Source organism: Apostichopus japonicus, chromosome 14, assembly GCF_037975245.1.
Source record: "Apostichopus japonicus isolate 1M-3 chromosome 14, ASM3797524v1, whole genome shotgun sequence".
Lineage (NCBI taxonomy): Eukaryota > Metazoa > Echinodermata > Holothuroidea > Aspidochirotida > Stichopodidae > Apostichopus > Apostichopus japonicus.
In genome coordinates this window covers 20,276,557-20,299,856 of record NC_092574.1, presented here as the reverse complement: position 1 = coordinate 20,299,856, position 23,300 = coordinate 20,276,557, and the positions used below count along the sequence as shown (strand labels likewise).

General features: G+C 37.2%; 1 protein-coding gene across 2 annotated transcripts in view; it reads right to left on the bottom strand.

The window, feature by feature from the left end:
• The window catches only part of LOC139979416 (uncharacterized), a 59,007-nt gene that overhangs the window by 13,202 nt on the left and 22,505 nt on the right, over window positions 1-23,300 (bottom strand). Inside the window, exon 2 of one of the 2 annotated variants that reach the window (XM_071990184.1) lies at window positions 19,287-19,384. The gene's annotated coding sequence lies outside the window, so the exon portion shown is untranslated. Of the gene's footprint in view, window positions 1-6,177; window positions 6,504-19,286; window positions 19,385-23,300 lie in introns of those variants that run through there. The other variant, XM_071990185.1, reaches the window with a different exon arrangement.

The window sequence follows — 23,300 nt, the reverse complement described above, 5'->3', positions numbered from 1 at the left end:
AAACTTTTCAAAAATGTATTCATATACATTTGAGTGCAATAATATCGTCATACAATGCACTTTTATACAATATCGTAGTACAGGCATATAGGGCTCCCTTGACTTACAACGAAAAGGGCATGCATATGAAAACTATATATATTGTGCGTGTAAAGATGGTGTATTAGTGAAGGGGCTTACGAAGTATTTTGTGGTACCACATCTTATGCACGAAAAAAAAACATCATTTATTCTATTCAGACTTCAAACTTAGCCTATGATTTTTTACTTCTTTGCATATAAATATCTGAGCAACAAATCCAGCGAACATGTCCTTTTTTTTTAACCACTCCATCGATAACACTGGTCATCAGAACTTGAACTTGTCTCAAAGAATAAAGCATGAACAAAAAAATTATTTTCGTGAGTATTTCAAACGGGTTAATTTCAAATTATTCCCTTCAGAACTGACCTTCGTGGGTCGTTTATCGATAGCAGATTACTATTGGAATCGAAGATTGATCTCGAATGAAAGATAACGGATTAGAAGTTTAATCCAAGGATTAAGGCTAAGACCCTCTAGTCATTCATCAGCCACGCACTTTTTTTTTTTTGGTAGTGGTGGTGGTGGTTCGAGGATTTGACAAACTCATCAGATGATATGTAGGGCGAATTTAATTACTTAGGAAAGGTCTCGATCGTCCAATCGGCAAATGCGATTATCTCTCTCATTTTATTAAAGCAGTATAGCCTACGTTGAGTATACAATTCTTCAACTTTTCGAAACTGAACGATTGTCCATTGTAACGTGAGAACTTTGTAACCATCAGTTTGTATCCAACCATAAATCAAAGTAAACGAAGATATCAGTGAATGACCCCAACAGGAAAAAAAAATGAAATAAACATGAATAAACATCATATACTTTGACAAATTTGCATACAGGGCCTATTTATGAAAGAATTTTTCAACATGATACGTGGAAAAAAAACATGTGCAGTTATAGGTAGATGGAAATGTGCAGATGGGGAGCAGGAGACAGGTAAGAGAGGAGCGAAGTAAATCTTTCTGTTCTCTTCTCTTCTTTTATTTTAAATATAATGTAAAACCGCCATTTCTGTCACAGGAGTACCGTATATAACTTACGAGATATATATATATATATTAATATGTATATATAAATATATATATATTCATATGAAAAATGGTACGAAATTTAGCCCCGAAGGGTGCCCTCCATTGGCATACATGCATGTAAACCTCTCATCGTGTTCAAACTAATGGTTGTGATTATGAATACGTCTGGGAGAACACTGATTCATATGGCTGATATATTCCTCGTCTCATGAAGACGACATCTCTGAGTCATACACGTTACCTAGAAAACAATCTTGGATAAGCTTAAGATATTTGAACTTGCGCTTAATATGTTATCACAAACCATATTTCATTCACGTAGCCAAGGTTCCGGTGCTTTTAAGTCTATATAGGGAAAGTTATAAAAAAAGAATTTAAGGGAGCCTGCAGAGACAAACTTAGTTTTGCCGTGTACATGTTTGTGTTCTCCAAACTACCAATTATTGTGCAGAAGCTCCGAAGTATAGTTCCTCCCGCACTCCCCCCCCCCTTCCCCACCCAAACTAGTTATGACGATTAGGCCTATATTCCTTAATATTCTACGAATAGCCTAAGCGATTATACATGTTCTACTCTAGCTAAATTTGCACTTGACCTGAGCAATTAATATTCTCAGTGAGCAATTAATAATTTCAGTGAGTAATTAATGATTCAGTTATATTGTGAGGATTTCGTTCTACTTAAAAAAACCTGTATCAGGATTAATTTAATATATTAGCAAGAAACAGATGAAATAAATAAATGTGTAAGAAATAAATGTAAGAAATATATATTGTTGATATTCATTAAAAGAGATGGTCTTTTTAATATTGCTTTACATTGTGAACATTACTCTTATTCAAATTTAATGAAAGAGTAAAAAAAAACTATTTTGTAATTTAACACACTGAATAGGCTACACTTGCAATATATCAAGCTTCACAAGCAAATCAAAACTATGAATAGAGAATAAGACAATTGTAAATATACAGAATTGTTCAATTTTCAATTTCTTTGGATATTTTTTTCTCTCCTCTGTCTAGCTAACATATGGTATGTAAAACTGGTCAGCCTATTTTAGTATATAAATTGGTTCATTAACAAAGTTCAAACATAATTTTACTAATAATAAACAAAAGACAAAAGAATTATCGATATGCACGGACTGACTCAAACATGATTGGTAAATAAAAAGCGTCTAGTTGTTTATAACATTTTTATTGGCCAACACGTTCATATTCAGAACGGGATCGAATCCCATTGAAGAAGAAGAAGAAGAAGAGGAAAACAAAAAGCTCCGTAGTCTGGATTTTGTCACCCTTGGGGAAATAACAATAAATTTCATCGTAAACATTCCAGCGATTATTGGTTATCTCGTTCTGAGAGTGAAGATGTTGTATTTTTGGGGTTTTTTTTTCATCAGCAAATTACCAACGTCAATATATTAGAGAAAAAATGAAAGATTCTGTTCTCATGATTTCGTGAGTCCCCTCGACGGCCAGTAATAAAACTGAAGAAAGGCGATGATAGTCAAACACTTATATGAAGATCGTGTTGCATTAAATTCGTCTCAATTATTTGATCGCAGTATTTCGTGTAATCTATCTAAAACGGTATACGTGTGTCATATAGACTTTACTATACAGAGTCGTTAAGATAACGTTGTATATATAAAGATAAATGGCCGTCGTTAATTCTGGGTCAAAATGTTCCAAATTTACGAGAATAAAACTTACATGCAATTATAGAAATAAGATTATAAAATTAAGTATATATCTATGAAGTTTAGATCCATATTTTTTGTTTTTACGATTTGTTTTATGATATCGTGCATAGGCCCTTAATTGCAAGGAAACCGTTATTCCAAATGCATGCGTTATACATGGCCTGGAGTAAATACTAAGAAGCCAAGATTGGGTCGTATTAATAAATAAAAACGAAAAAAGGTATAAATAAGATAAAATGATAAAAGGAATAAAGATCAATTAGGATAAGTGGATATCTGTAATTTTTGAAATTTCTGTCAGATTTGACAAGTATGTAATGTTCTTCCTTCTGATGATTGCTTTACATTGACAATGATGTCGGCAAACATAATATAACGGTAAATTTCGTGTGTCTGTCTGTGTGTGTGTGGGAGGGGAAGGGGGGTGTTTTCACTATAGAAAAAAAAAACATGCGTGAAATGGTGCATTCTGTGGTACATTTAGGCAATGTATTTGCTCTATAATTAGGTCGATAAGAAAGGGTTGTACTATTAATTTGTTGTATTGAAAGGGAGGGTGTAACCCTCCCCCTACAAACAAACATACAGACACCGAACCTGCCTTATGAGTAAACAACGGTTACCAGAGTTATAAAATTATAACTTGAAGGAAAGATTGTTCTGCTTTCTGCAACTTGGAATCTACGGCGCTGCTGTTCTAATGCCCTCTCTTTAAAAGACCAAACCTATAGTGACCCTAACCTGACTTCTGTCAATTCGCTTTCTTCACCTTCACATTGTGAGAGATGAAAACATACAAGACGACAAATCAATCTTTCATTTCACGTGAGTTCCTTATTGAAAGTTTCTAAGTGCTATGTCTTAAAGCAAGCACCGCTCCCATCCAGGTATAGCCATACATACACTACATAAGTGTTCTATCAACTCGATTCATTCGCCTCTGTCCAAACCTTTACTTAAAACAACACCATCACCAAACCCTCTTCTTCCCAATCCTCTCGGATAGTTCGTCTGGGAGCAAAAGCTAAGTGTCGGTTTTCCATCTTAATTGCGCGCCAAATACCAGAGATACCTTTAGGGAGCGATTGGGAGGTATATATATACGTATGAGTGGCTATCCTCACTGTATGTTCGAAGGAATCTGTTTACGCGTGAGATATAAAAAAAATCAGTAGTCGGGGATGGTCGCGTCAGACCTGTCATCACAAATCTACCCGGGATGAAATTAAGCATCTATGGTATATATCAATATTACAATCTTAAAATATAAACAAGAACATCAATAAAGAAAAAGAAATGTTCCGGAGAGAGAAGAATCTATATTTACATTCTATGTCATGCCAAGTAGATGTAATAAAATAGAACATAAATTGGCCTGTGCCCACCATTTATGTTTGTGAAGACTTATTGTGTATTAGGAACAACGGTGTGGTGACATATATATATATGTTTCCATGTTTGTAGAAATTGTATGAGAATAATAAATTGGATAGGCTGAACGATATCATATACGTAGCCTAGTATATACAATGCTACCGATATTCAGTTTAACATCCACTGTAGATGAATTGCATAATTTGTGTATAGGATATATGGCATTTCTATTTAACTTGAACAGTTATCAGTTTAGGCTGATATCTGTTTTTAGTTTGATCTTTGAGAAATACGACATTCAAACTACCTGAAATACCGACAAACATACCATATACATTCACCATTGAAGATCAATTGGTATTCTATAACAGAGTAGGCTACCGGTGTACGTCTTTATTGTATGGAACCAACATACTGTGTAGTGTCATTTCAGTTACATTCGTGTGTCTAAACATGTTATAGCTCTGCCAACAACAAATAAGGTACTTGAAGTTAATGAGAGGTCTTAATTACAACTACATGATGGCCTACACTATCATTATAGTCATAGCATGTATATAGGTTATACCTTTGCATATGTTATGTAGCCTATCCTCTTAATGATGCAAATCCCATACAACATCTATATAGCCTATATAGCGTATATAGAGGTTATCCCTTTGGATTTGTTATAGCCTACCCTTATAATGATACAAATCCCCTATACAACATCTATATAGCCTATATATCGTGTATATAGGTTACACCTTTGGATTCGTTATATAGCCTACCCTATATATTAAGGCTACTCCCCTTCAACATCTATATAGCCTACATAGCGTGTATATCGGTTATACCCTTGGATTTGTTATGTAGCCTATCCTGTTCATGATGCAAATCCCCTACTATATATATACTGCCATGATAGCTTGTTCATACGATATACCTTTGCATATGTTATATAGCCTACCCAATTAAATGACAAATATTTTACTTTTCTATGACACTGACCAATTACAGTAAGAGTTTCATGTTTCAGTTCAAATTCAAACGAAAAGCGTGCGAATTGCCTTCGTTGTATATCGAGACCTAGCATTATATAGTATTCTAAAATACACGGGAGTACGGTAGAACGAGTGTGAAAAGGTCGTGAGGAGACAGGTAAGCAAAGAAACGAAGTAGCTCTAAAGTAATGTGTAATGCTGCTTGTAAAGTCTTACAAGCAGGATTAACGTATGATAGTCAAGTTACAATGATCGAATCGTTTAAGTTATTGTTGTCATAGTTTCGAATTATAGCAACTGACAAGATAACAAACATAGTTAACTGGTCAGACAAAACTACTAAGCAGCAAAGAACAGTAGACCAGAGTGGTCTGCTCTGTTAGACAGTGAAACCACCCCCCCTCCCCATTACGCCTCTCCTCTTCTGGCTCCTATAACAGAGGTGTTCAAAATTTTCCAACATACGGTGGTGGAGAAAACAAGTTACCCATACACCAAAAGTTACCAAATTATGTCCCCTCTCACAAACCCATAAATGCATAATGCCGGTCTATATAGGTTCATCTTAATTAATTCTTATTACAAAGTTAATACTCATGACGAAATTATACTTCAGTACACTTATTGATAACAGTATATAGGCATGTAACATCTTCACAACCCCCCCCCCCCCCTCTTCCGGCCCGCGCCACCATCCGAATTTATTCATAGCTTTACCATAGCTATAGCAAGCTAACGTTGCTCCATAATATTAGAGTTCTGTAACGAAATACGAGCTAATAAAGCCTTCCATAGAAGCAAACGTCTTATATATACATCCCACCATTTATTAATTTCAGCACTATATTGATTAACAATATTCCTGTCTCACACAGTTAAAATTCTCGATTGTATTGTAATTCTAAGAATTCTAATGAGTTAGTAGATAGTAGCACACACACTACTCTGCACAACAATGCCGCATCGATAAACTAACGGTATATACGTATATGTACCTACCCATTGAAACTCGATAAACAGACACTCAAATAGCAACTGGAATCCTGCTAACTTTTGTGGCTTTTAAATTCCTTTTCGTAAAACAATAAAATCCTAACGATAAGAATAAGTAGCACCGTCACTAGTTTTATATTAAATGAAATACTTTCCTGTGGTATTGCATATACAGAAAAGTCCGATGCGTATACCTTAGTGTTGCACGTATACTATATACCAAGTCATTAATAGACCTTCCAATGGTCTTTTGTGTTTATTTCAGCCGTTACACTGGTTAGAACGGCATTCCGGTAGACCAAAACTTGTCGGTGGAGTGCCATTCAAGGCGACTGACAGGAGAGAATCGAAAACGTTCACACGTACAGACATACACGTTCACACGTACAGAAATACACACAGACGTGTATGAATGAACCCAAGGCACAAGTGAGGTTTGTCATTAGTGTGAATATCACAAAAAGTGACAAAATCATTATGTTTAAAGGTGTCGAAAGTGAACTGAACCCAGCAGGTGACCAAATAATTGAAAGTTATAACAATTGCCTTTTAACGCGACTTCTATGAGGTGTCTGTTGCTATTAAGATGGAAAACTGGCCTAGTGAATTAGAACTAGGTTAACATGTATAAGAGGAGAAAATTATGTTCAACATTATTGACTTGATCGAATGTCTGCTTCCGTCTTTAGAATCTTTAATTGGGTTTTCAACCTTCGACTGGAAATTTGTCATAATTGATTAATACGTTATTAATTATGACATGATATTTTGTGCGGTAAGATGGGACTTCCAAGTTAACCAAGGCAGAACCAGTTATTTCACCATTTCTATTTCAATATCTAGTTAATGTTAATGAAAACAAAAATTTCTGAGGACAGGAAGTTAATGTTTTATTCTTATTTTCGTGCTTTGATCAAATAAAAACCTATTCAGTTCCTTTCCCATTCCTCTCCAGCCGCAGATCCGGGGGGGGGGGGGTATGCACACCCTTTGTCTGAACTATATATGTTTACACTATTTATAGACCTAATCCTATAATATAAATGTGCCTCAAAATGCACCATTGTATGTCTACAATTGTTTTAAAATATATATTGTTAAGGGGTGCTTACCCTATAGCCTTCCGACATGGGAGGGGGGGGGGGTTCAACGATCGTACGACTACATCCCTCCCTTTTACTGCACTGCCTTGCATTGTAGGCCTATTATAATTTCATTTCATATTCAGTATAGGCCCACTACAACGGTTCCATGTGTCCATTCATGGAAACATAAAACTAGAATGATCCGTTTTGTTAAAGTTTTCTTTATTATGGACTATCATTATGTTTTCAAAACTGCCGGCCGTGCACCAAGAAGTCAAAGACAAGAATCCCAACGCAAACCAGTAATGTTGCCAAATATGCTAGCAAGTCTAATAATGTTCACCCATGTTCAAACTTATGTCAATACTATACTGCCACCCTCAAGAACATTTCTTCCTGTCTTTGACATTTAAGTATTGTCAAACTGAACCTTCCTCTATATCAGGGGTGGGCAACCCACGGCCCGCATGCGGCCCGCCAGTGATTTTTTGCGGCCCGTGAGATGTCTCAAGAAAAGAAAAAAATCAATATATTTTACATCATCACAAAAAAAACGAGCTAGCTGCTTAGAATTTATCTGCACTAATGATGCTGTCAGGTAGGTCTATTATCACCATTAATTATCAACTGTACTGTATTGACATTATGTTTTGTGTATACAGATTAGTACACACACCTATTGCTTGAAAGTCCTCGGAATCAAAGGTTTGAAATCAACAGCAGGTCGTTGGTCAGGTGTGGCCCTGTCAATCTTTCACTCCTAAAATCTGGCCCATTCATTCAAAAAGGTTGCCCACCCCTGCTCTATATAGAAATAAATTGGAGAGCAAGAACCACCAGCACAGAACTGGAAAACTTTAAGAAACAAAAGATTATCATGCAAACTACTCGGGGAAAATACTGACCTTTAAGCTAAGGCAATATACAACTTCTATAATAACGCGATCAGTGTACGCGACCACGTAGTGTAGTATACTTGACAGCCGAATATCTTAATATTTAACTCTTATACTAACGATCAATTAGTTAATGAATGCAGCATTGTGGCGTTGCTATGCATAGGGCCTCTGTAGCTTAACTAAACACTTAAATATATGAACCATATAGACATGTTAACATAAAAATAGGCAATAACGATATTTTTTACGCCACGAACCGCACTACTTTTCCAGCCAGGAGGCTGATGGGGTAGTAGCATGTTCTGACCTTTTGCTTCGATTAGTGGATTACTCAAGGAAACTGAGCCTGGCAAGGAAGGGAATTAGGAGAACATTTGAAGCACCAAGTGGTCCCAAACGCCCTTCATTTTGCCCGCCTTCGCGTTGCGATAAGCATACAGCCTAACGCGAACTTGAATAGTTGTAAAGGGGATTAATTTTGCACCACTTGTTCCGCCCCACCACTACACCCCGCCGCCCTCCCATTTCTTCCTCTCTAGCTTTTCGTAGAATAAAGAGTGTCGACCAGTGACGGATTAATTTTCTTAGAACCCTTCACCTTTATTTTAATTGGAGGTTACGACGTTTTGTAGAGGGGACACTGGGAGGGGGGATCTTTCAGTAAAATAGATTAAGAAGTGCCTAAGATTAATGCAAACAAATAATGTCCAGTGTTCAGAACAATGTGTATTGAGATGAACTTTTCATTCAAGTGCCAACCCCACCCCCACCCCCACCACCTTAATATTACTTTAAGTACATTTTGAAGTATCTTGTATTTCCCTTTCAGGTTCAAATAGGACACTATCATGAGTGAGGTAAAACGCAAGACAAAGTAGATATCTCCTAAAAGGAAGAAAACCAGCTTACTAAATATGAAGATGTTAATTTGCTTATATATGCTCTTTTTCATGGACAGCGATACTGGTTTTAGATTGAGGGCCGATGTTCAATGGAGTTGAAATTGTAGCCTTTTGCGGTACCACGCCCGCGTGAAAATCATTGACATTGAAAATGATCGGAGGCCATCCATCTACCACCCCAACCCTCCATTTAACCGGTGGGGCTATATCGTTATTCCATGTTTAGTGTAGCCTAGGCTGTAAACGGCATAGGCCCGTATCGGTATTACAATGCCTTGTGGATAGCCTATACCACATACACGCTTACAGACAATCCATTGTACATATATTATTGTAACTTTAGATTCGTTTGCAAGAAGAAACTGCGAAGCCAATATCCTGGTGACCGTATCTGTAAACTGACATCAGTAAAGTGAACTTTTCCAACATGAAAGTTGTCAAATGGAATATGTCTTTACACTCTCCTGGGAAGAAATGGTAACCGTATATCCGACAGAAATCATCAGTCTCTTTGGATATCAACATTACAGTGCAACAACCTCTCTATCCTGCACCCTCTTCACTTTTCGGAGAAGCTATCAGTTTCCGAATGAAGGGCAAGTGGTTCTACGGTGTCTTCTACACATCGTTTATTCAAAACAAGTCAAACTTTTCGAAAAAGTGTTCCAAGTCAAAGTCCTAGGTTAAGTATAGGCTATAGCTACAGGCCTGGAATACCTTCTTCCCTTATGATTATTCAATCGTTTAACCCAAAGTACAGTTATGTGGAAATATAAATTACAAGATAGAAATGATAAACAAAGAAAATAGATTACAAATTAACAAGCTTATATATTCAACCACCTTACAGCGAAGATTAAATATAAGTGAAGGTTGTTATAAACATGTGGCCCATTTAAAGTTTCCGTCCAAAGAGTAGAGTTTCAAGGTCGATTCTAGTACTGATTTAGTACAATTGTTTTGAGAGGTAGCACGTTACTAAACAAAACCATAATATTCAGAAAAGAATTTTTGGTTTGAGCAAGGTGTTGTCATGGAACAACTCCCTGGTTTGACGGGGTCATCCGATAATGAACTACAACATTCCTCTTAGACTTTCAAGGCTGACAAGAAACAAATGGCCGACAACTCACAGGGCTTGATATAATCGAAAACAAGCCGGGCTTGTCATGTATAGTAGTGTGACAATCTTGTATGGATCAAAAGTACTAAAGGTAGATAATAAAATCTCGGTGCTACCAAATAGACAGAAGCAATATTAATATGATAATTGTATAAAATACAATAATTCGTATGTAAGCTCTGAACAGGAAATCCATTTGTGGAGAAAAAATACTTGGTTTAAAAGTTCCACGAAATAATGATTTTCCACATCAGCGTGAAAAATATGATGAATGTAAATTAATATACATTATGTAGAATTAATAATTCATATACAGATAATTGTAAACTGATATCTTGTCTCTCAAAGCAAATTTTTAACTTCGTGGTTAAATCAAGTTCCCTCTTGCCATACCGTACTATAAGCCCTTTAATTCAATAATCGTATCTGCTATCGTATACACAATGATCGCAAGAAAAATAAATTTCAACATAGGTCAATAGAATGGCGTAGTAGAGTTTATAATGACAACTATTTATTACTAACTGATGCGGTAGATGACAGTTAGTGTACAACAAACTCTGCTCTCGGAGGATATGAAAGGCACCGTTCTTCGGGCTTTTGGCGACAAGCGAAGGATTCAAAAAATTAATTATAGGATAATGACCGAGACAACCAGGGTCATACACAATGTTTTCCGGAGAAGAAAGTTACTGTGGGGAGGAAAGTAAGTGGAAACAACTGAGTTTGTTGTATATGTGCGTGCGTGTATGCGTGCGTGTGTTTATGTGTTTGTGTGCGTGTGTGTGTGGGGGGGGGGGGCGGGTGTAACAGTAACAGTAAACTTATTTTAAGGGACAGTCAAAGCTTATTACACCTTTAACGGTCGGAGTTTTTGTGATGAAAAACTCCCTCAAAGGTCTAAGGGAAATCTTGCACCATTTATGAGATATTATGGTATAACAGCAATTGCAGCAATATGTAATATAGTGACACTTTAGAAGTGCAATCTTTTACTTTCTTTTTGTTGCCCGTTTGGCAGTTTCAAAGTGAATGTTAGCATTGTTGACACTGAAAGTAATCGCCGGTATTAGGTCACGTTAAGATATGTGTAAAACCTATCTCTATTGCAGAAAACAAACGTTGTAATAAATAAAATTAATCCTTCTAAAAATCAAACATATGTGACTGTGTGATATCATATCTTTAATTGCCATTGTCTTACATTTTGCGTATGAAGGAACATCAACATTACATGCTTCACAAACAAGAAGATATTTTCTATGCTGTAGGATTGGTTGCTCATCACACGTATCTCCATCATGTAGACCAATGATGATGGTTGCTTTTGCGTTTGTTTCGTTCTGTTCTGCTCAAGCAGCTATACTTGCAGTATCCTTCATCGGATTCGTTTGAACAAATAAAATATTTTATTAGGTTGTTTTACTGTTATGGCAGGTAGGGTAAACTTGTCTAAAACTTTAGTTTTGGCTAGATTAAGGGGGGGGGGGTGGTAAAAACAAGATCGAATCTTAGCTAGACTTGAGCAATCACACTTCCACTTCAGAGCTACGTACAGTGCAACCGACTTGTATACTTTGATCGGGTTGACGTTCTTATTGTCTTTAACTGAGAAGGTTAACTATGGGGATAATAATTATGTACGACATAAACTTAAAAGGCGGTTTGTTGAGGTTAAAATATAGAGTGTGCAAATAGACAAACAGGCATGATCGCTTACAATTTTACTTCTACAGTATGATATCATCATGCACTAACGATCGTGCACTGTTCATGCAATTTGTATGGAAGTTGAGCTTAGGCTACATGTTAGGATCACAATTTTCTATGGTTAGGATAAACTCGTCGCATCCTATAGGCTGTTAGGTAACCAGGTCTATACCGCAAAATATCAGAGCAATACTAAAATAAGGAAACTACCCGATTGACCCTCCATGACCAGAGATGCAAAGGCCATATAAACATTGGTTCTTGGTGTCATCCAGGTGTCAAATAGTGATTTCATCGACGTTATTTCAACTGATATATCCATAACAACAGGTGTGTTACTTTCTTTGCTTTTACCTAAGTAAATTTAATCAACCTCTGTAAGGGATGTTATGAAAGCAAAGTTAATTGGCTGGGAGAGAAACCTCGTTTACTATACTCCAGAGATATGACTTGATCAATCCGTATCAGGTATTCCGTATTCTCTTTTATTTTTCCTCTATCCGAACGATATGCCGCAATGAGTTATAAGTTCTTCAATTTGTCTTTCAACAATAAGAGTTCAGTCGAGACTCTCCACATATAAGTGGAATGACAAAGGCGGTAATATCTCGCGGTCCAGAAACCAATCGCAGCAGATATGTTAAAACCAATGAGGCCTACCTGAAAACTCATGAACATATTCATCAGAACTATCATCTGTGCAAAATCATCACTGCTAATATATGTATATTTGACTTGGATTTGTAGAAAATTAAGAGTAATCGGCACATGTATTTGGTTCATTTCAAAATCTCTAAATTACTATCTCTACACTTCACGTAGGTATAGTAAGACTCACGTACATGTGGTAGCACTGTATTTTGACCGGATTGGTTTGAAAGATTCTGCCAAGCTAAGTATGCTTCCCTTAAAAGAACGATTTACTTTTTCATCGCCGCGTGCAATCCATTTGATCTGCTTGGTATAGGGATATGCTATACACTTCCCAGCTCGTTACATTCATTATGACAATAGATACACGGTAGGCAAAACTTCGACAAGGAAGGGAAGACCGAGTCAAACTGAGAAATCAACCACATTATGCTAATATCCGAAATTAATTTCCCATCTGGATTATTTTGACATCAAAAAGTATTTTCATTTATTTGTTTACTTTTGAATAATTAAAGTAACATGAAAAACTGTGTTTTTAAGAAGACGTTCGACGAAAGTTTGAGAAAGAAGCATACACATACTGCTGTCTAGTTATACACAACTTTCTTTCAAAGTCGATTTAATAATGTCATCGAAAAGAACAGGTAGGCCTATATCAAAATTGTAATACCTTTTTCTTCGAAAGTCTCAATTTGATTGTATAATAGTCACATCATTCACGACGGATGTTTACACGAAGAATAACTTTTTTTTTTGTTTCTCTTCCTCTCCATCTTCTCTGATATGATATGAGATACCTTCAACTGCCTCCATTAGACAGTAAGAGGATGAAATGAAATCAGGCTTTACATCAGATGAGGAAGATGGGACAAAGTTTGACAGATCACGTTTGTTGATAATGGACCCCCACGTGATTTGGGAAATAATATGCAAAGGCAACAAAGATTGAGTGGCTTCTACCTGTCCTGGTGACAACATCTATCTCGTCAATTTCTTGGAGGTTTAAAACGGATAAAAAAAAAATAGAGAGGAAGGAATAGCAGGCGATATAGTAATCCTATAGTTGATTTACGAATGAGGTAGGTTATTATCTCTGACAACAATATATAGTGAGATATACTAAGTTACGTATATTATATATATAAATTTATATACAGTGGGATATAAGTTACAAATATATACATATATATATATATCTATAATATATATATATATATATCCCTGGATAGTTCGCCATGGAATGGGGTTGGGTGTTATATTTATTTGGACAATTAGGTAAAACCAACCCAGTCTATAATCGTTCGTTACATAATTATCTATGAAGTCATTACATTCAACATACACTCGTAATCGATGCAACTAAACATATATGGTGCGCGGAAGCTGTACAGTCGGAAGACACCTTCGTATTGTACGACATTATGTTCCTCGTTCCTTAGCCAAACATAACTTCACCCCTGGACTATGATCTTAACTGAATGTCACACGTGACCACTTGCTGGTCCTGACGGTCCTCCTGGTATTTCCTTTAAACTACTTCGAACAAAGAACACATCGTGAATTTTAGCTTCCATGTATACAGGATACACTATTCATACCTTTAGATGTACAATATATACCCGTTTAATACTATACTACCTGGCAGGCTGGCAGTATAGGGGTCTATATGCGATATACATATATACCATACAATAGCTATACCCAGAAGTGCACGAATCTCACGAAATTTGTTAGACTCTTGTATAGACAATGCCATGTATTTGACCTATAGCAAACATGGTACGACGGGTAGAAATATAATATAGAGATCAACATTTGATAGCTGCCTCTGAATTCAAACTTGAAATTGATGTCAATATTTATTCACCAGGAATCAAGAAAGATAAACATAAAAAAATTGAATTGAGAGAGGGTGGGCTATAGACGAGAATAGAGAGATGTAACAGTAGCACACTATGTACATATTTGCATTTTGTGTGATCCAGGGCTTCTATGGAGCGCTCACGGTTTCTATACAGTTGGGCAAGAACTCGATATCCTATGATGGAAAAGAAAATAATTTGCGTCTCTTATGTTAAAAAAAAAAAGCAGGGACAAATTTGACGGTAAATTTAATTACAGTCGTTCACCAAGGGCAGGTTAAAACTGGGATCGGCGCATACTATTTAGCCTGGGGGTATGTAACGAGGTATAGAAAAGGATAGATGTGTCACACATCAACTATGATCAAGGTCATCGAAACATCTCAAAGTAAGTCTTCATCGATAAACTGCTACTGTTTAGAGAGAGGATGCTACGAGAAAGTTATCTCCAGCCTAATATTCACTAACGGAATGGGTTGTATCAGTACACGCACGTAACGACACATAACATAATTCCCAATCAAGGAAAAACCCTTACCCCACTACTGCCCCTCTCCCCCCCCCCCTCCACTCCTATGATCCCCATCTCTTCCATCCGTCGTCTGAATTGGCATATGTGGTTAATATTAATTTCTGACATTTGTGACCTAAGAACTGCATGTTTCGGATATCACATCACCTTGTTCCCCTCTCATGCCCCTCCCACACTAACTGTTGCCATTGGTCGCTTTCGACCATTATAGTCCCATATATATCCTTCAGGACCAGGACTGCCCATCTTACTACAATTACCTAATATTAAAGTTTTGTTGATCTTCGAGGTTACTGGGGGGGACCTTACACACAGGGGGTCCTAACAGCTCAGTGATACATATTTTATCTTCTTTTGCTTTTTTGCTACTGTGTAATCGTAGATAGTTCTCGATCAGTTGACAGTTGATTATCTCGAATCACAATCTAAGCCAGATCATATTTTAAGCTGTCAACCGTTGCTAAGAAATACATTTTATAACACAGGGTGCTTAACATCATTCAAGCAATGGAATTTGTCAGTTCTCATTCCGACCAGGCTTTAACGTGTACGCGCATTAAGACAACTGTGTTGCTCTCATGGTTTACTATTACCAGGCCTATATTGGCCGACGAACAATGACACAATAGCAAGATCTCACGGAATATAAAAGATCTTATCACATGGAGAGGGGGATCACGCCCACAAAATGATATCATTATACCTATAGAAAACCTTCTTAAATAATGGCTGGTGAACTGTTGAACAAAAGTTTAACAAACTAAGGCTAACTGATATAAAAAGGCTTTGTTTTCTGGTATCTTTCTTTTATTTGCTCTGCCTATGTATATAACTTCCTTTTTTTCAATATTGCCTTTCAATATTGTCTTTACTGTTTGCATAACGGTACCACATACTAAATGCACTCTACACAATAGGAATACAATAGCAAAGCGGCTAGTATGCCAGGTGTGGGAATTTGCTGGCTAACTTAACTGCCCTTTATAGATAATTGTCGAGCTGTAAAAGCTCTAAGCTGATTCATGACGTCTTTGTATTCTCAAAAGATAATGAAAAAGAAGTAATTTTTAACCCGTGGGAAAGGTAAACCTAAAATCATGAAGAAATCTAGATGGTTCTCCTGAGTGAACAACCGAAGACCAGAAGATCTGACGATAGGAGGAAGGAGGGGTGGGGGAGGGTCAGGGCGGGAATCAGAGGTTACGCAAGGGTGAGAAAATGACTTTGGGGATGAAAAACTTCGTATAGATCTACATTCATCAACTACCACTAAGTTCGATCGGGTGGGTGCTAGACATTATAAATTTACCACTACCCTGCAGTGAAATGCACTTCTTATGGGCCGGCCCATTTCTTGTTAAATTTGTAAGTGTGGTGACCTACTCGTTCATCGTAAGAGCTAACCAGCCTCTCTCCGACGCTTCACCCCACCCGAAATCATAATTTGTTATGATAGGCCACAACATTCAATGGTTTCTTAAATGAGAGGGTCCTTGGGAACAAGGGGACACTATAAATAGTTCTCTATGATCAGGGCCCTAGGAACTAGGGACACTATAAATAGTTCTCTATGATCAGGGTCCTTGGAAATAGGGGACATTATAATTACTTCTCTATGATCAGGGCCCTAGGAACTAGGGGACACTACAAATAGTTCTCTATGATCAGGGTCCTTGGAACTAGGGAACATAATAAATAGTTCTCTATGCTCAGGGTCGTTTGAAATAGGGGACATTACAAATAGTTCTCTATGATCAGGGTCCTTGGAACTAGGGGACATTATATATATAGTTCTCTATCAGTGTCTCCGGCACTACAAACTTCCACATCGATTGACGGTAATTTTTTAGCTGAAAACTGGTCTGTCTCCTGCTGCCTCGGTCTCCTTATCTAATACCTGTGTCGGGTCCCATGTGTATTGGATGTGTATTGGATGTGTATTGGATGTGTATTGGATGTGTATTGGGTAAACGTACACGGTTAAAATATCACAGATAGCAAACTATAAGAAGGTATGAAAAGTAGACTATATATATATGTATATTTCCCATGGGCATTTTGCCAGAATCATAGGCTATCGTAATAGAAAGGTTAAGATAATATATATAGGCCTACGCTTATAAACTCCTTTTCCATAAATATTGTCAATTTCTGATACTTTCACTTATCAAAGACACGTGAAATATAACCATTATAAATATCATGTGCAAAGGTTCGCCGTGAAGGGTTTACAGGTAACAATAATAAGTAATCTCAAAGTACATGAACCAGTTCTGCGATAATTCTGAACGCCTTACAACAAAAGAAAATCATATTGCTCAACACGATTATTTAGTACTACTGAGGACCTTTATAAAAATAAAAAAACGCATTGGACTGTCGGCGCATGGGACAATTCGTCTTCCGATTAAATTACACCCAACGGACAATTAAAAATCAACATTTGTCGATACAGGCGACCTGAACAAGTCCATAAATCAAGCGCCACGTCTGCCACAGTCAGTTAACTCAAACTGTGGTGATGTTTTATCATGTCTCTGATGACGTCACGCATACCAGAGAACGGCATTGTCAAGGCTGCTTATCAACAAAAGCTGAAGATTTATGAAACATTCCTCTGACCCGAACATTTGCAGGGCAGCCAGGGCGAAGCAGTTGAAACGAGATCAAATTCTCATTATTAAAGGAGCAGTTTCATTATACAAATATCATTTCAGTGTTAACAAAAAAAAGCTTCTTGAACTAAACTGGTGCATGAAATAGTAACATGCAGCCGGTCTACTTATGGCAACATTTCTTAACTTTTCCAACCTATCGCACCCCCTTACCAATTGAAAAAAAAATCAGCCTCCTCTACACCCCCATTCCCTTTCACCAACTGTTGTCTTGCTTATAAATTTGTTATGTATACATGTAGCTTCGTATCCCCTAGAGTCCTGCCTCACATCCCCCAGGTGGATTATTGTACCTCAGGTTATAATAAACACTGTAGGGTCCAAGGTCATACATTTCGTGCCTTCTCTTTTGTTTGATAACTTGTCAAACATTAAGTGAGTCACAACATTCATACACAGTATTCTAACATAGCTATATCTGTTCTCGTGTACCGGCAGTCATGGAGTTGTCCAATGTTAACTGAGTACTCGTGATTAGGGACGTGTACTAGTATTCATGCTGTTGTACTCGTCGTATACAGACAAGTCTGGTATCCAATATGCTTGCAATGATGTTGATGAAAACAGATGCTGACGTCAGATATAACATTCCGACCCCACGTAGAGAGCACTGGCTAAATATCATACATGACATATTGATGGAGCGTGTAATAGAAATGGAAACCATACAACTGAGAACTGATTTGATTTGAGCAATTCTTTAAAATTTGTATTTAAAGAGACACAAACCCAATCATCATAACTGTCCTTATGTGGTAGAGATAACTGTCATGAACACTTTTCCCAAATAGCTAAAGAAAATCTTATTCCATATGAAAGATATTTCGTATTCAATGTTCCTTTACACACACTGAGGCTGATGACTTGATCAAGTATAACTATGACATCATCGAGCCCCCCCAGTGATTTAATTTAGCATGCTTTTACATGTAATGGAGATCAAGTTGTAAACTAGGTTAAATCTAAATGTTGAAGCTGTTTATACACTGACCTATAATAATGGCATTGGTTTTATTATCAACACTTGTAACAAAATTACCTTGAAAACGTTACAAAGACACACAAATAGAAAGAAAAGGTTTTAAATCCCATAGTGGCACTATAACATTAGTGATTTACAAAGTGACATATCCTTGACATGACCTTTAAACATAAATATCTGCCAAACGGAGCAAGACGTTTCTTAGCTCTTTCATTGGAAGAGCTATAGGCTTTACAAAGATATTTGTGATATAAGCTCATGTTGATGGGTCAGTTTGTGTATACTTCAATATTTGTTATAAATTCGACATATTATAGAACCGTACAATTTTTTTTAACAACACTCGGAATACGATGTTATCTCTTTTTGAAACTACTGGATATAATTTCGAAGCTATACCGTCATACTGATTAAATTCACTTGAACAGTCCATTCGTGTACAAGCAATGATGTATTTCTGCTATGGTACACATATAGGTCTGATATGGTAATAGCTATATGTAATAACATTTAATAAGTCACTTTTCAGTTATATAGGTACCGTATCGATACAGTTCATCCAAACATTTTACATAAACATAACTGGAACTAAGAAGTTTCAGCATTTTTGTCAAATGTCCCCTACCCCGGCGTATTCATGTTCGCAGGTCTTCCTAACCTTATATATCATCAAAGCAACAACTAAACTTACCAAATAAGAACCCTCCCTATCTGAGTCTTCGTATATGCGTTCCTTAAAATGATATCGTCTCTCATTAAAGGGTCACTTTTAGCCGAATCCCGTGGAAGCTGTAATTAAAGAACAAAGATTAAACACAATTTATTATATTGTTAATAGATCTATAAAATTTAAAAGTTAATCTAATGACAGTTATATATTATGATTAATATTATTATTATTCATTTAATTAATTATTTGAATGAGTAATCTAGTGTTTCATGATCAACAATTCAACTACAAGTGAGCTATACACCCTTGGATATTTCTTTAATTTTGTCTCGGTTTATCCTCCCGCACCCCCTCCCCCACCCCCTCTCTTACCCCTTAGTTCCCCATATTGTGTATTAGAGATCAGTCTATGGATACGGGGTATATGCCAGCTTAGTTTTCTTGTTTAGTCTAAAATATCAGACAGGCCATACTTATGTGCACGCTGTAGCCCACTGCACCGTCCAAAAGGGTCGCTGCACAATCAGTCAGATACTATAGCCACCCTGTACCAGACCTCATCAAGCCACTCTCCACTTCTTTTGTAAAATGAATAATTTTGGTCAGAAAGTTAGACAAGATTCTTATGACTTCTTGTATTAAGGTACATCCCAAAACAAACCAACCAATACCCCTCCCTTCCTCTTCCACTTCACACTGGTTCCTCTCCGGCCCTCCCCTTCCCCTCCCCAGTCTGTTGTAAATCTTATCTTGAGATCGTTCTTCTAGTTTCTATGCATTATATACGGTATATATTAGCTAAGCTTCAGAAGGTTAGACAAGATTCCTATGACTTATTGTATTAAGGTAAAATCCAAAACAACCCAATCAATACCCCTCCCTCCGTCCCTCTTCCACTACACACTAGTTCCTCTCCGCCCCCCCTCCCCTCCCCTACCCTCCCTCACCGTCTGTGGTAAATCTCATCATGAGATCGTTCTATAGTTTCTATACATTATATACGGTATGTATTAGCTATAAGCTTCCCGCTTATAAGTCACTTCTCTGTGCGAATAACGTACATTTCTGCATTAAAAAAGAATTCAATATAATCACCCTGCGGGGAACAACAGAATCACGCAAGAATAACGTAAAAGCTTCAAAACACTACACGTCGTTATTTATCAGTGCATCTCCTGTTTTTTGGATTTGATGGAAATAAAAAGCAAAAAAGGAAAAAAAAAAGTAAGAAAATTATAAACATGGAGTACTCTCCATTATCGGGTTGAAGTTTGCCTTTTTTTTTCATTGAGAGGCCATGGGGATATTCTTTTTACACGGGGTTTCTCGGTTGAGAGAGACTAACGAAGCTCCGTCGCATGAGTCAAGAAACGAACCAACCAAGCGTTGAACCTAATGAGAGGCCAATGACCGCGAGTTTGATCAGAGAAAACGGTACAATTTTCTTTTTACCTTCAAAATTGACAAATGCTCCCGAGGAGATATCAAAATTTGAATAATTCTGTCAGGAAAAGGGGAAAAGGGATGATTTTTTTTTTTTTGGTTTAACAGAAAAGAAAAGACAAAAAAAGCAGGAAAAATATTCGGAGACCTGTGGAGTTTTATACGATAAGCAAAAGGTATTACGTTGATTAGCAAAGGTGGCTTTTAAGGTATTAGACAAATTGTGTTGTTTTTCAGTCAAACGCGCGCAGGGTTTATATCAGGCTAAGATTTAGCTAAAAACCTACTTTTGCAGTTCATTGTATAAACAACACCAGCTAAATGTTAAAGACCTCCTTTGAGTTGATGAGGAAGTTGACATCCTTTTATGTGACATACTTTTGAAGATCTAGCCAACACGGGACAGTTGGATTCGTATGATAGGGTAAAGTTTAAAGCCAGAAATAAAATCGATTGGACACAAATTTTACGACGTTGTCTTTATAGTCGATCACCTCTATAGGTTCACCAGAATTAATTATCGATGACGTCACGTAAACTCTATAAGGATATTCCTAGAGTTGATGGCTGGACAAAAATGCGGGAACATTTTCAGCATATACAGGTCCATGGAGGGATATGTTGTGATTGCATCTGGTGAAATGATTTCATCTCGGCAGCTGAGCTGTAAGAGTGTGGTTTCTACTCTATAACAGTTAACTAACTTACTCACGGACGATACTAATATTTGCAGTTTTGCAGTTCGATGAAATTTGATATACAAAGAACATTGGCGGTTAAGTTAAGCAAACATTCCAAATGTTTCACATTTTCAATGAGAAATCAACACTAACAATTACAAAAGGAAAATAAAGCTATTGAAGAAGATATGAACACATCCCATGCAGATCACCAGCGGACTATGACTCCTACATGGAAGCATCGAGGGTTTAGCCAGTCAAAGCTGGTTACATTTCATTAACCACATCGCGAGTTATGGGACAGGAGATGGAATTGCCACCTAACAGTGTGGAATATTGCTCTCTTTAGGATGAGCGGTACATTCTCTGCTCATCTTTGAATATACCTTTAACATACAGATCCCACAGTGTGCATGAATGGTATAGCTGTACAGCTGAATAGAGATATGTGCATGGTATCGAGATGCCGATAAGATTCATCCCATGCATAGTTCGACATATTTTCTTTAAGTTGAAACTGCGCATGCATTTGTGTGACATACAGTAGTTCCGGGTCAGGTCAACTGATATACAAACACCCGGCCGAGAAGAACACATACATCGAAAGCTATACGTCAGCTGGCGTAGGCTGTAAGTAATGTGAACAACGAGAGAGAAAAGTTCGATTTTATTAGTTTCTTATATTTTCAGACATTTACAGGCATTCAGTTTACATCAAGCTGTTTTTTGAATACGAATAGATTAAGTCACATTTGTGACACTGAAGGCATACGCGAGAAAAAGAGTGCTTCTGTTTTTACTCCTTGCCTACAATTTCATTCTGCGCATGTGCGAAACGACATGTGAGATGGCTTAATGTATTTGGTCGATTGATTGCTGTGCATTCTTAGATGAAATACCTCGCAATCACATACAACGACAGAAATGAAATTCATTTTATGATTTATTAAAGCACAGTGGCCCCTAGGTTTGCATACAGAGGCATTCGTGAAACATTTTGATAAGGTTCCATGATCGACCGATCGTAAAAGTTGACAGCTTTTAAAGCAGGTGCTGACCGACTATTTATCTTACTTTATGTAAATCATGACCTATGACCACTGGACGATCCCATTGCTGGACGGGGAGAGAGCCATAACGCCATATATATAAGAAAGACATAGTTTATGCATGCCTACATTCAAACGCGCATGCTCAAGATTGAACTATATAATTATATTCGTGATTAGTTCAGTTAGTTCAGTCAATATATTTCGCATATACATAGACATACAAAAACAGTGCAGTAATGGTATATACAGGATACTAGAAAAACATAAACTGTTTATCAAAGCTAGTGCTTATAGACATAGAGAAATTCAATATGTAATTTGCATCAAGCGCCGGCGGAACAGAATTGTATCTCGGAGGGGGACGAGGAGGAGAGGAGAGGAGTGAGACGGGTGTCAAACAGAGGCATTCGTAATTATGAAAATGGAATTTTAACAAGGTTTTCATAGAATTAAGGAAGAGGGAGCAGTCTCAATGTTTCCTGTGCTTATCCCCCAGCCACCGTCCCCGCTGCTATTATTTTCAACAAAATGCCACTTGCAGGTTAACCAACAAAGGTAGCTTAGTTTTCTTTCAGGATAAAACTCACGTTTAGTTTAATATTACTTTCCACTGACACACATGTATAAGAAAAGTAGCCTATGTAACAAAGATCACGTGTCAGGTTGTTCAAGAAGTAGGAGAGCATGTTCCCCCTTTGTACCCTACCCTCCGTCTCCGCGGCCCCCTCCGTCTCCGCGGCCCCCATGCAGTGATAAGAATTTAGTTATTAGAATGTTATTAACCAGTTACCTGACAATTAAACATTTAATTACTGTAGACTAATACAAGTCTTGGTGAGGATCAGAACGGTGAAATAGCC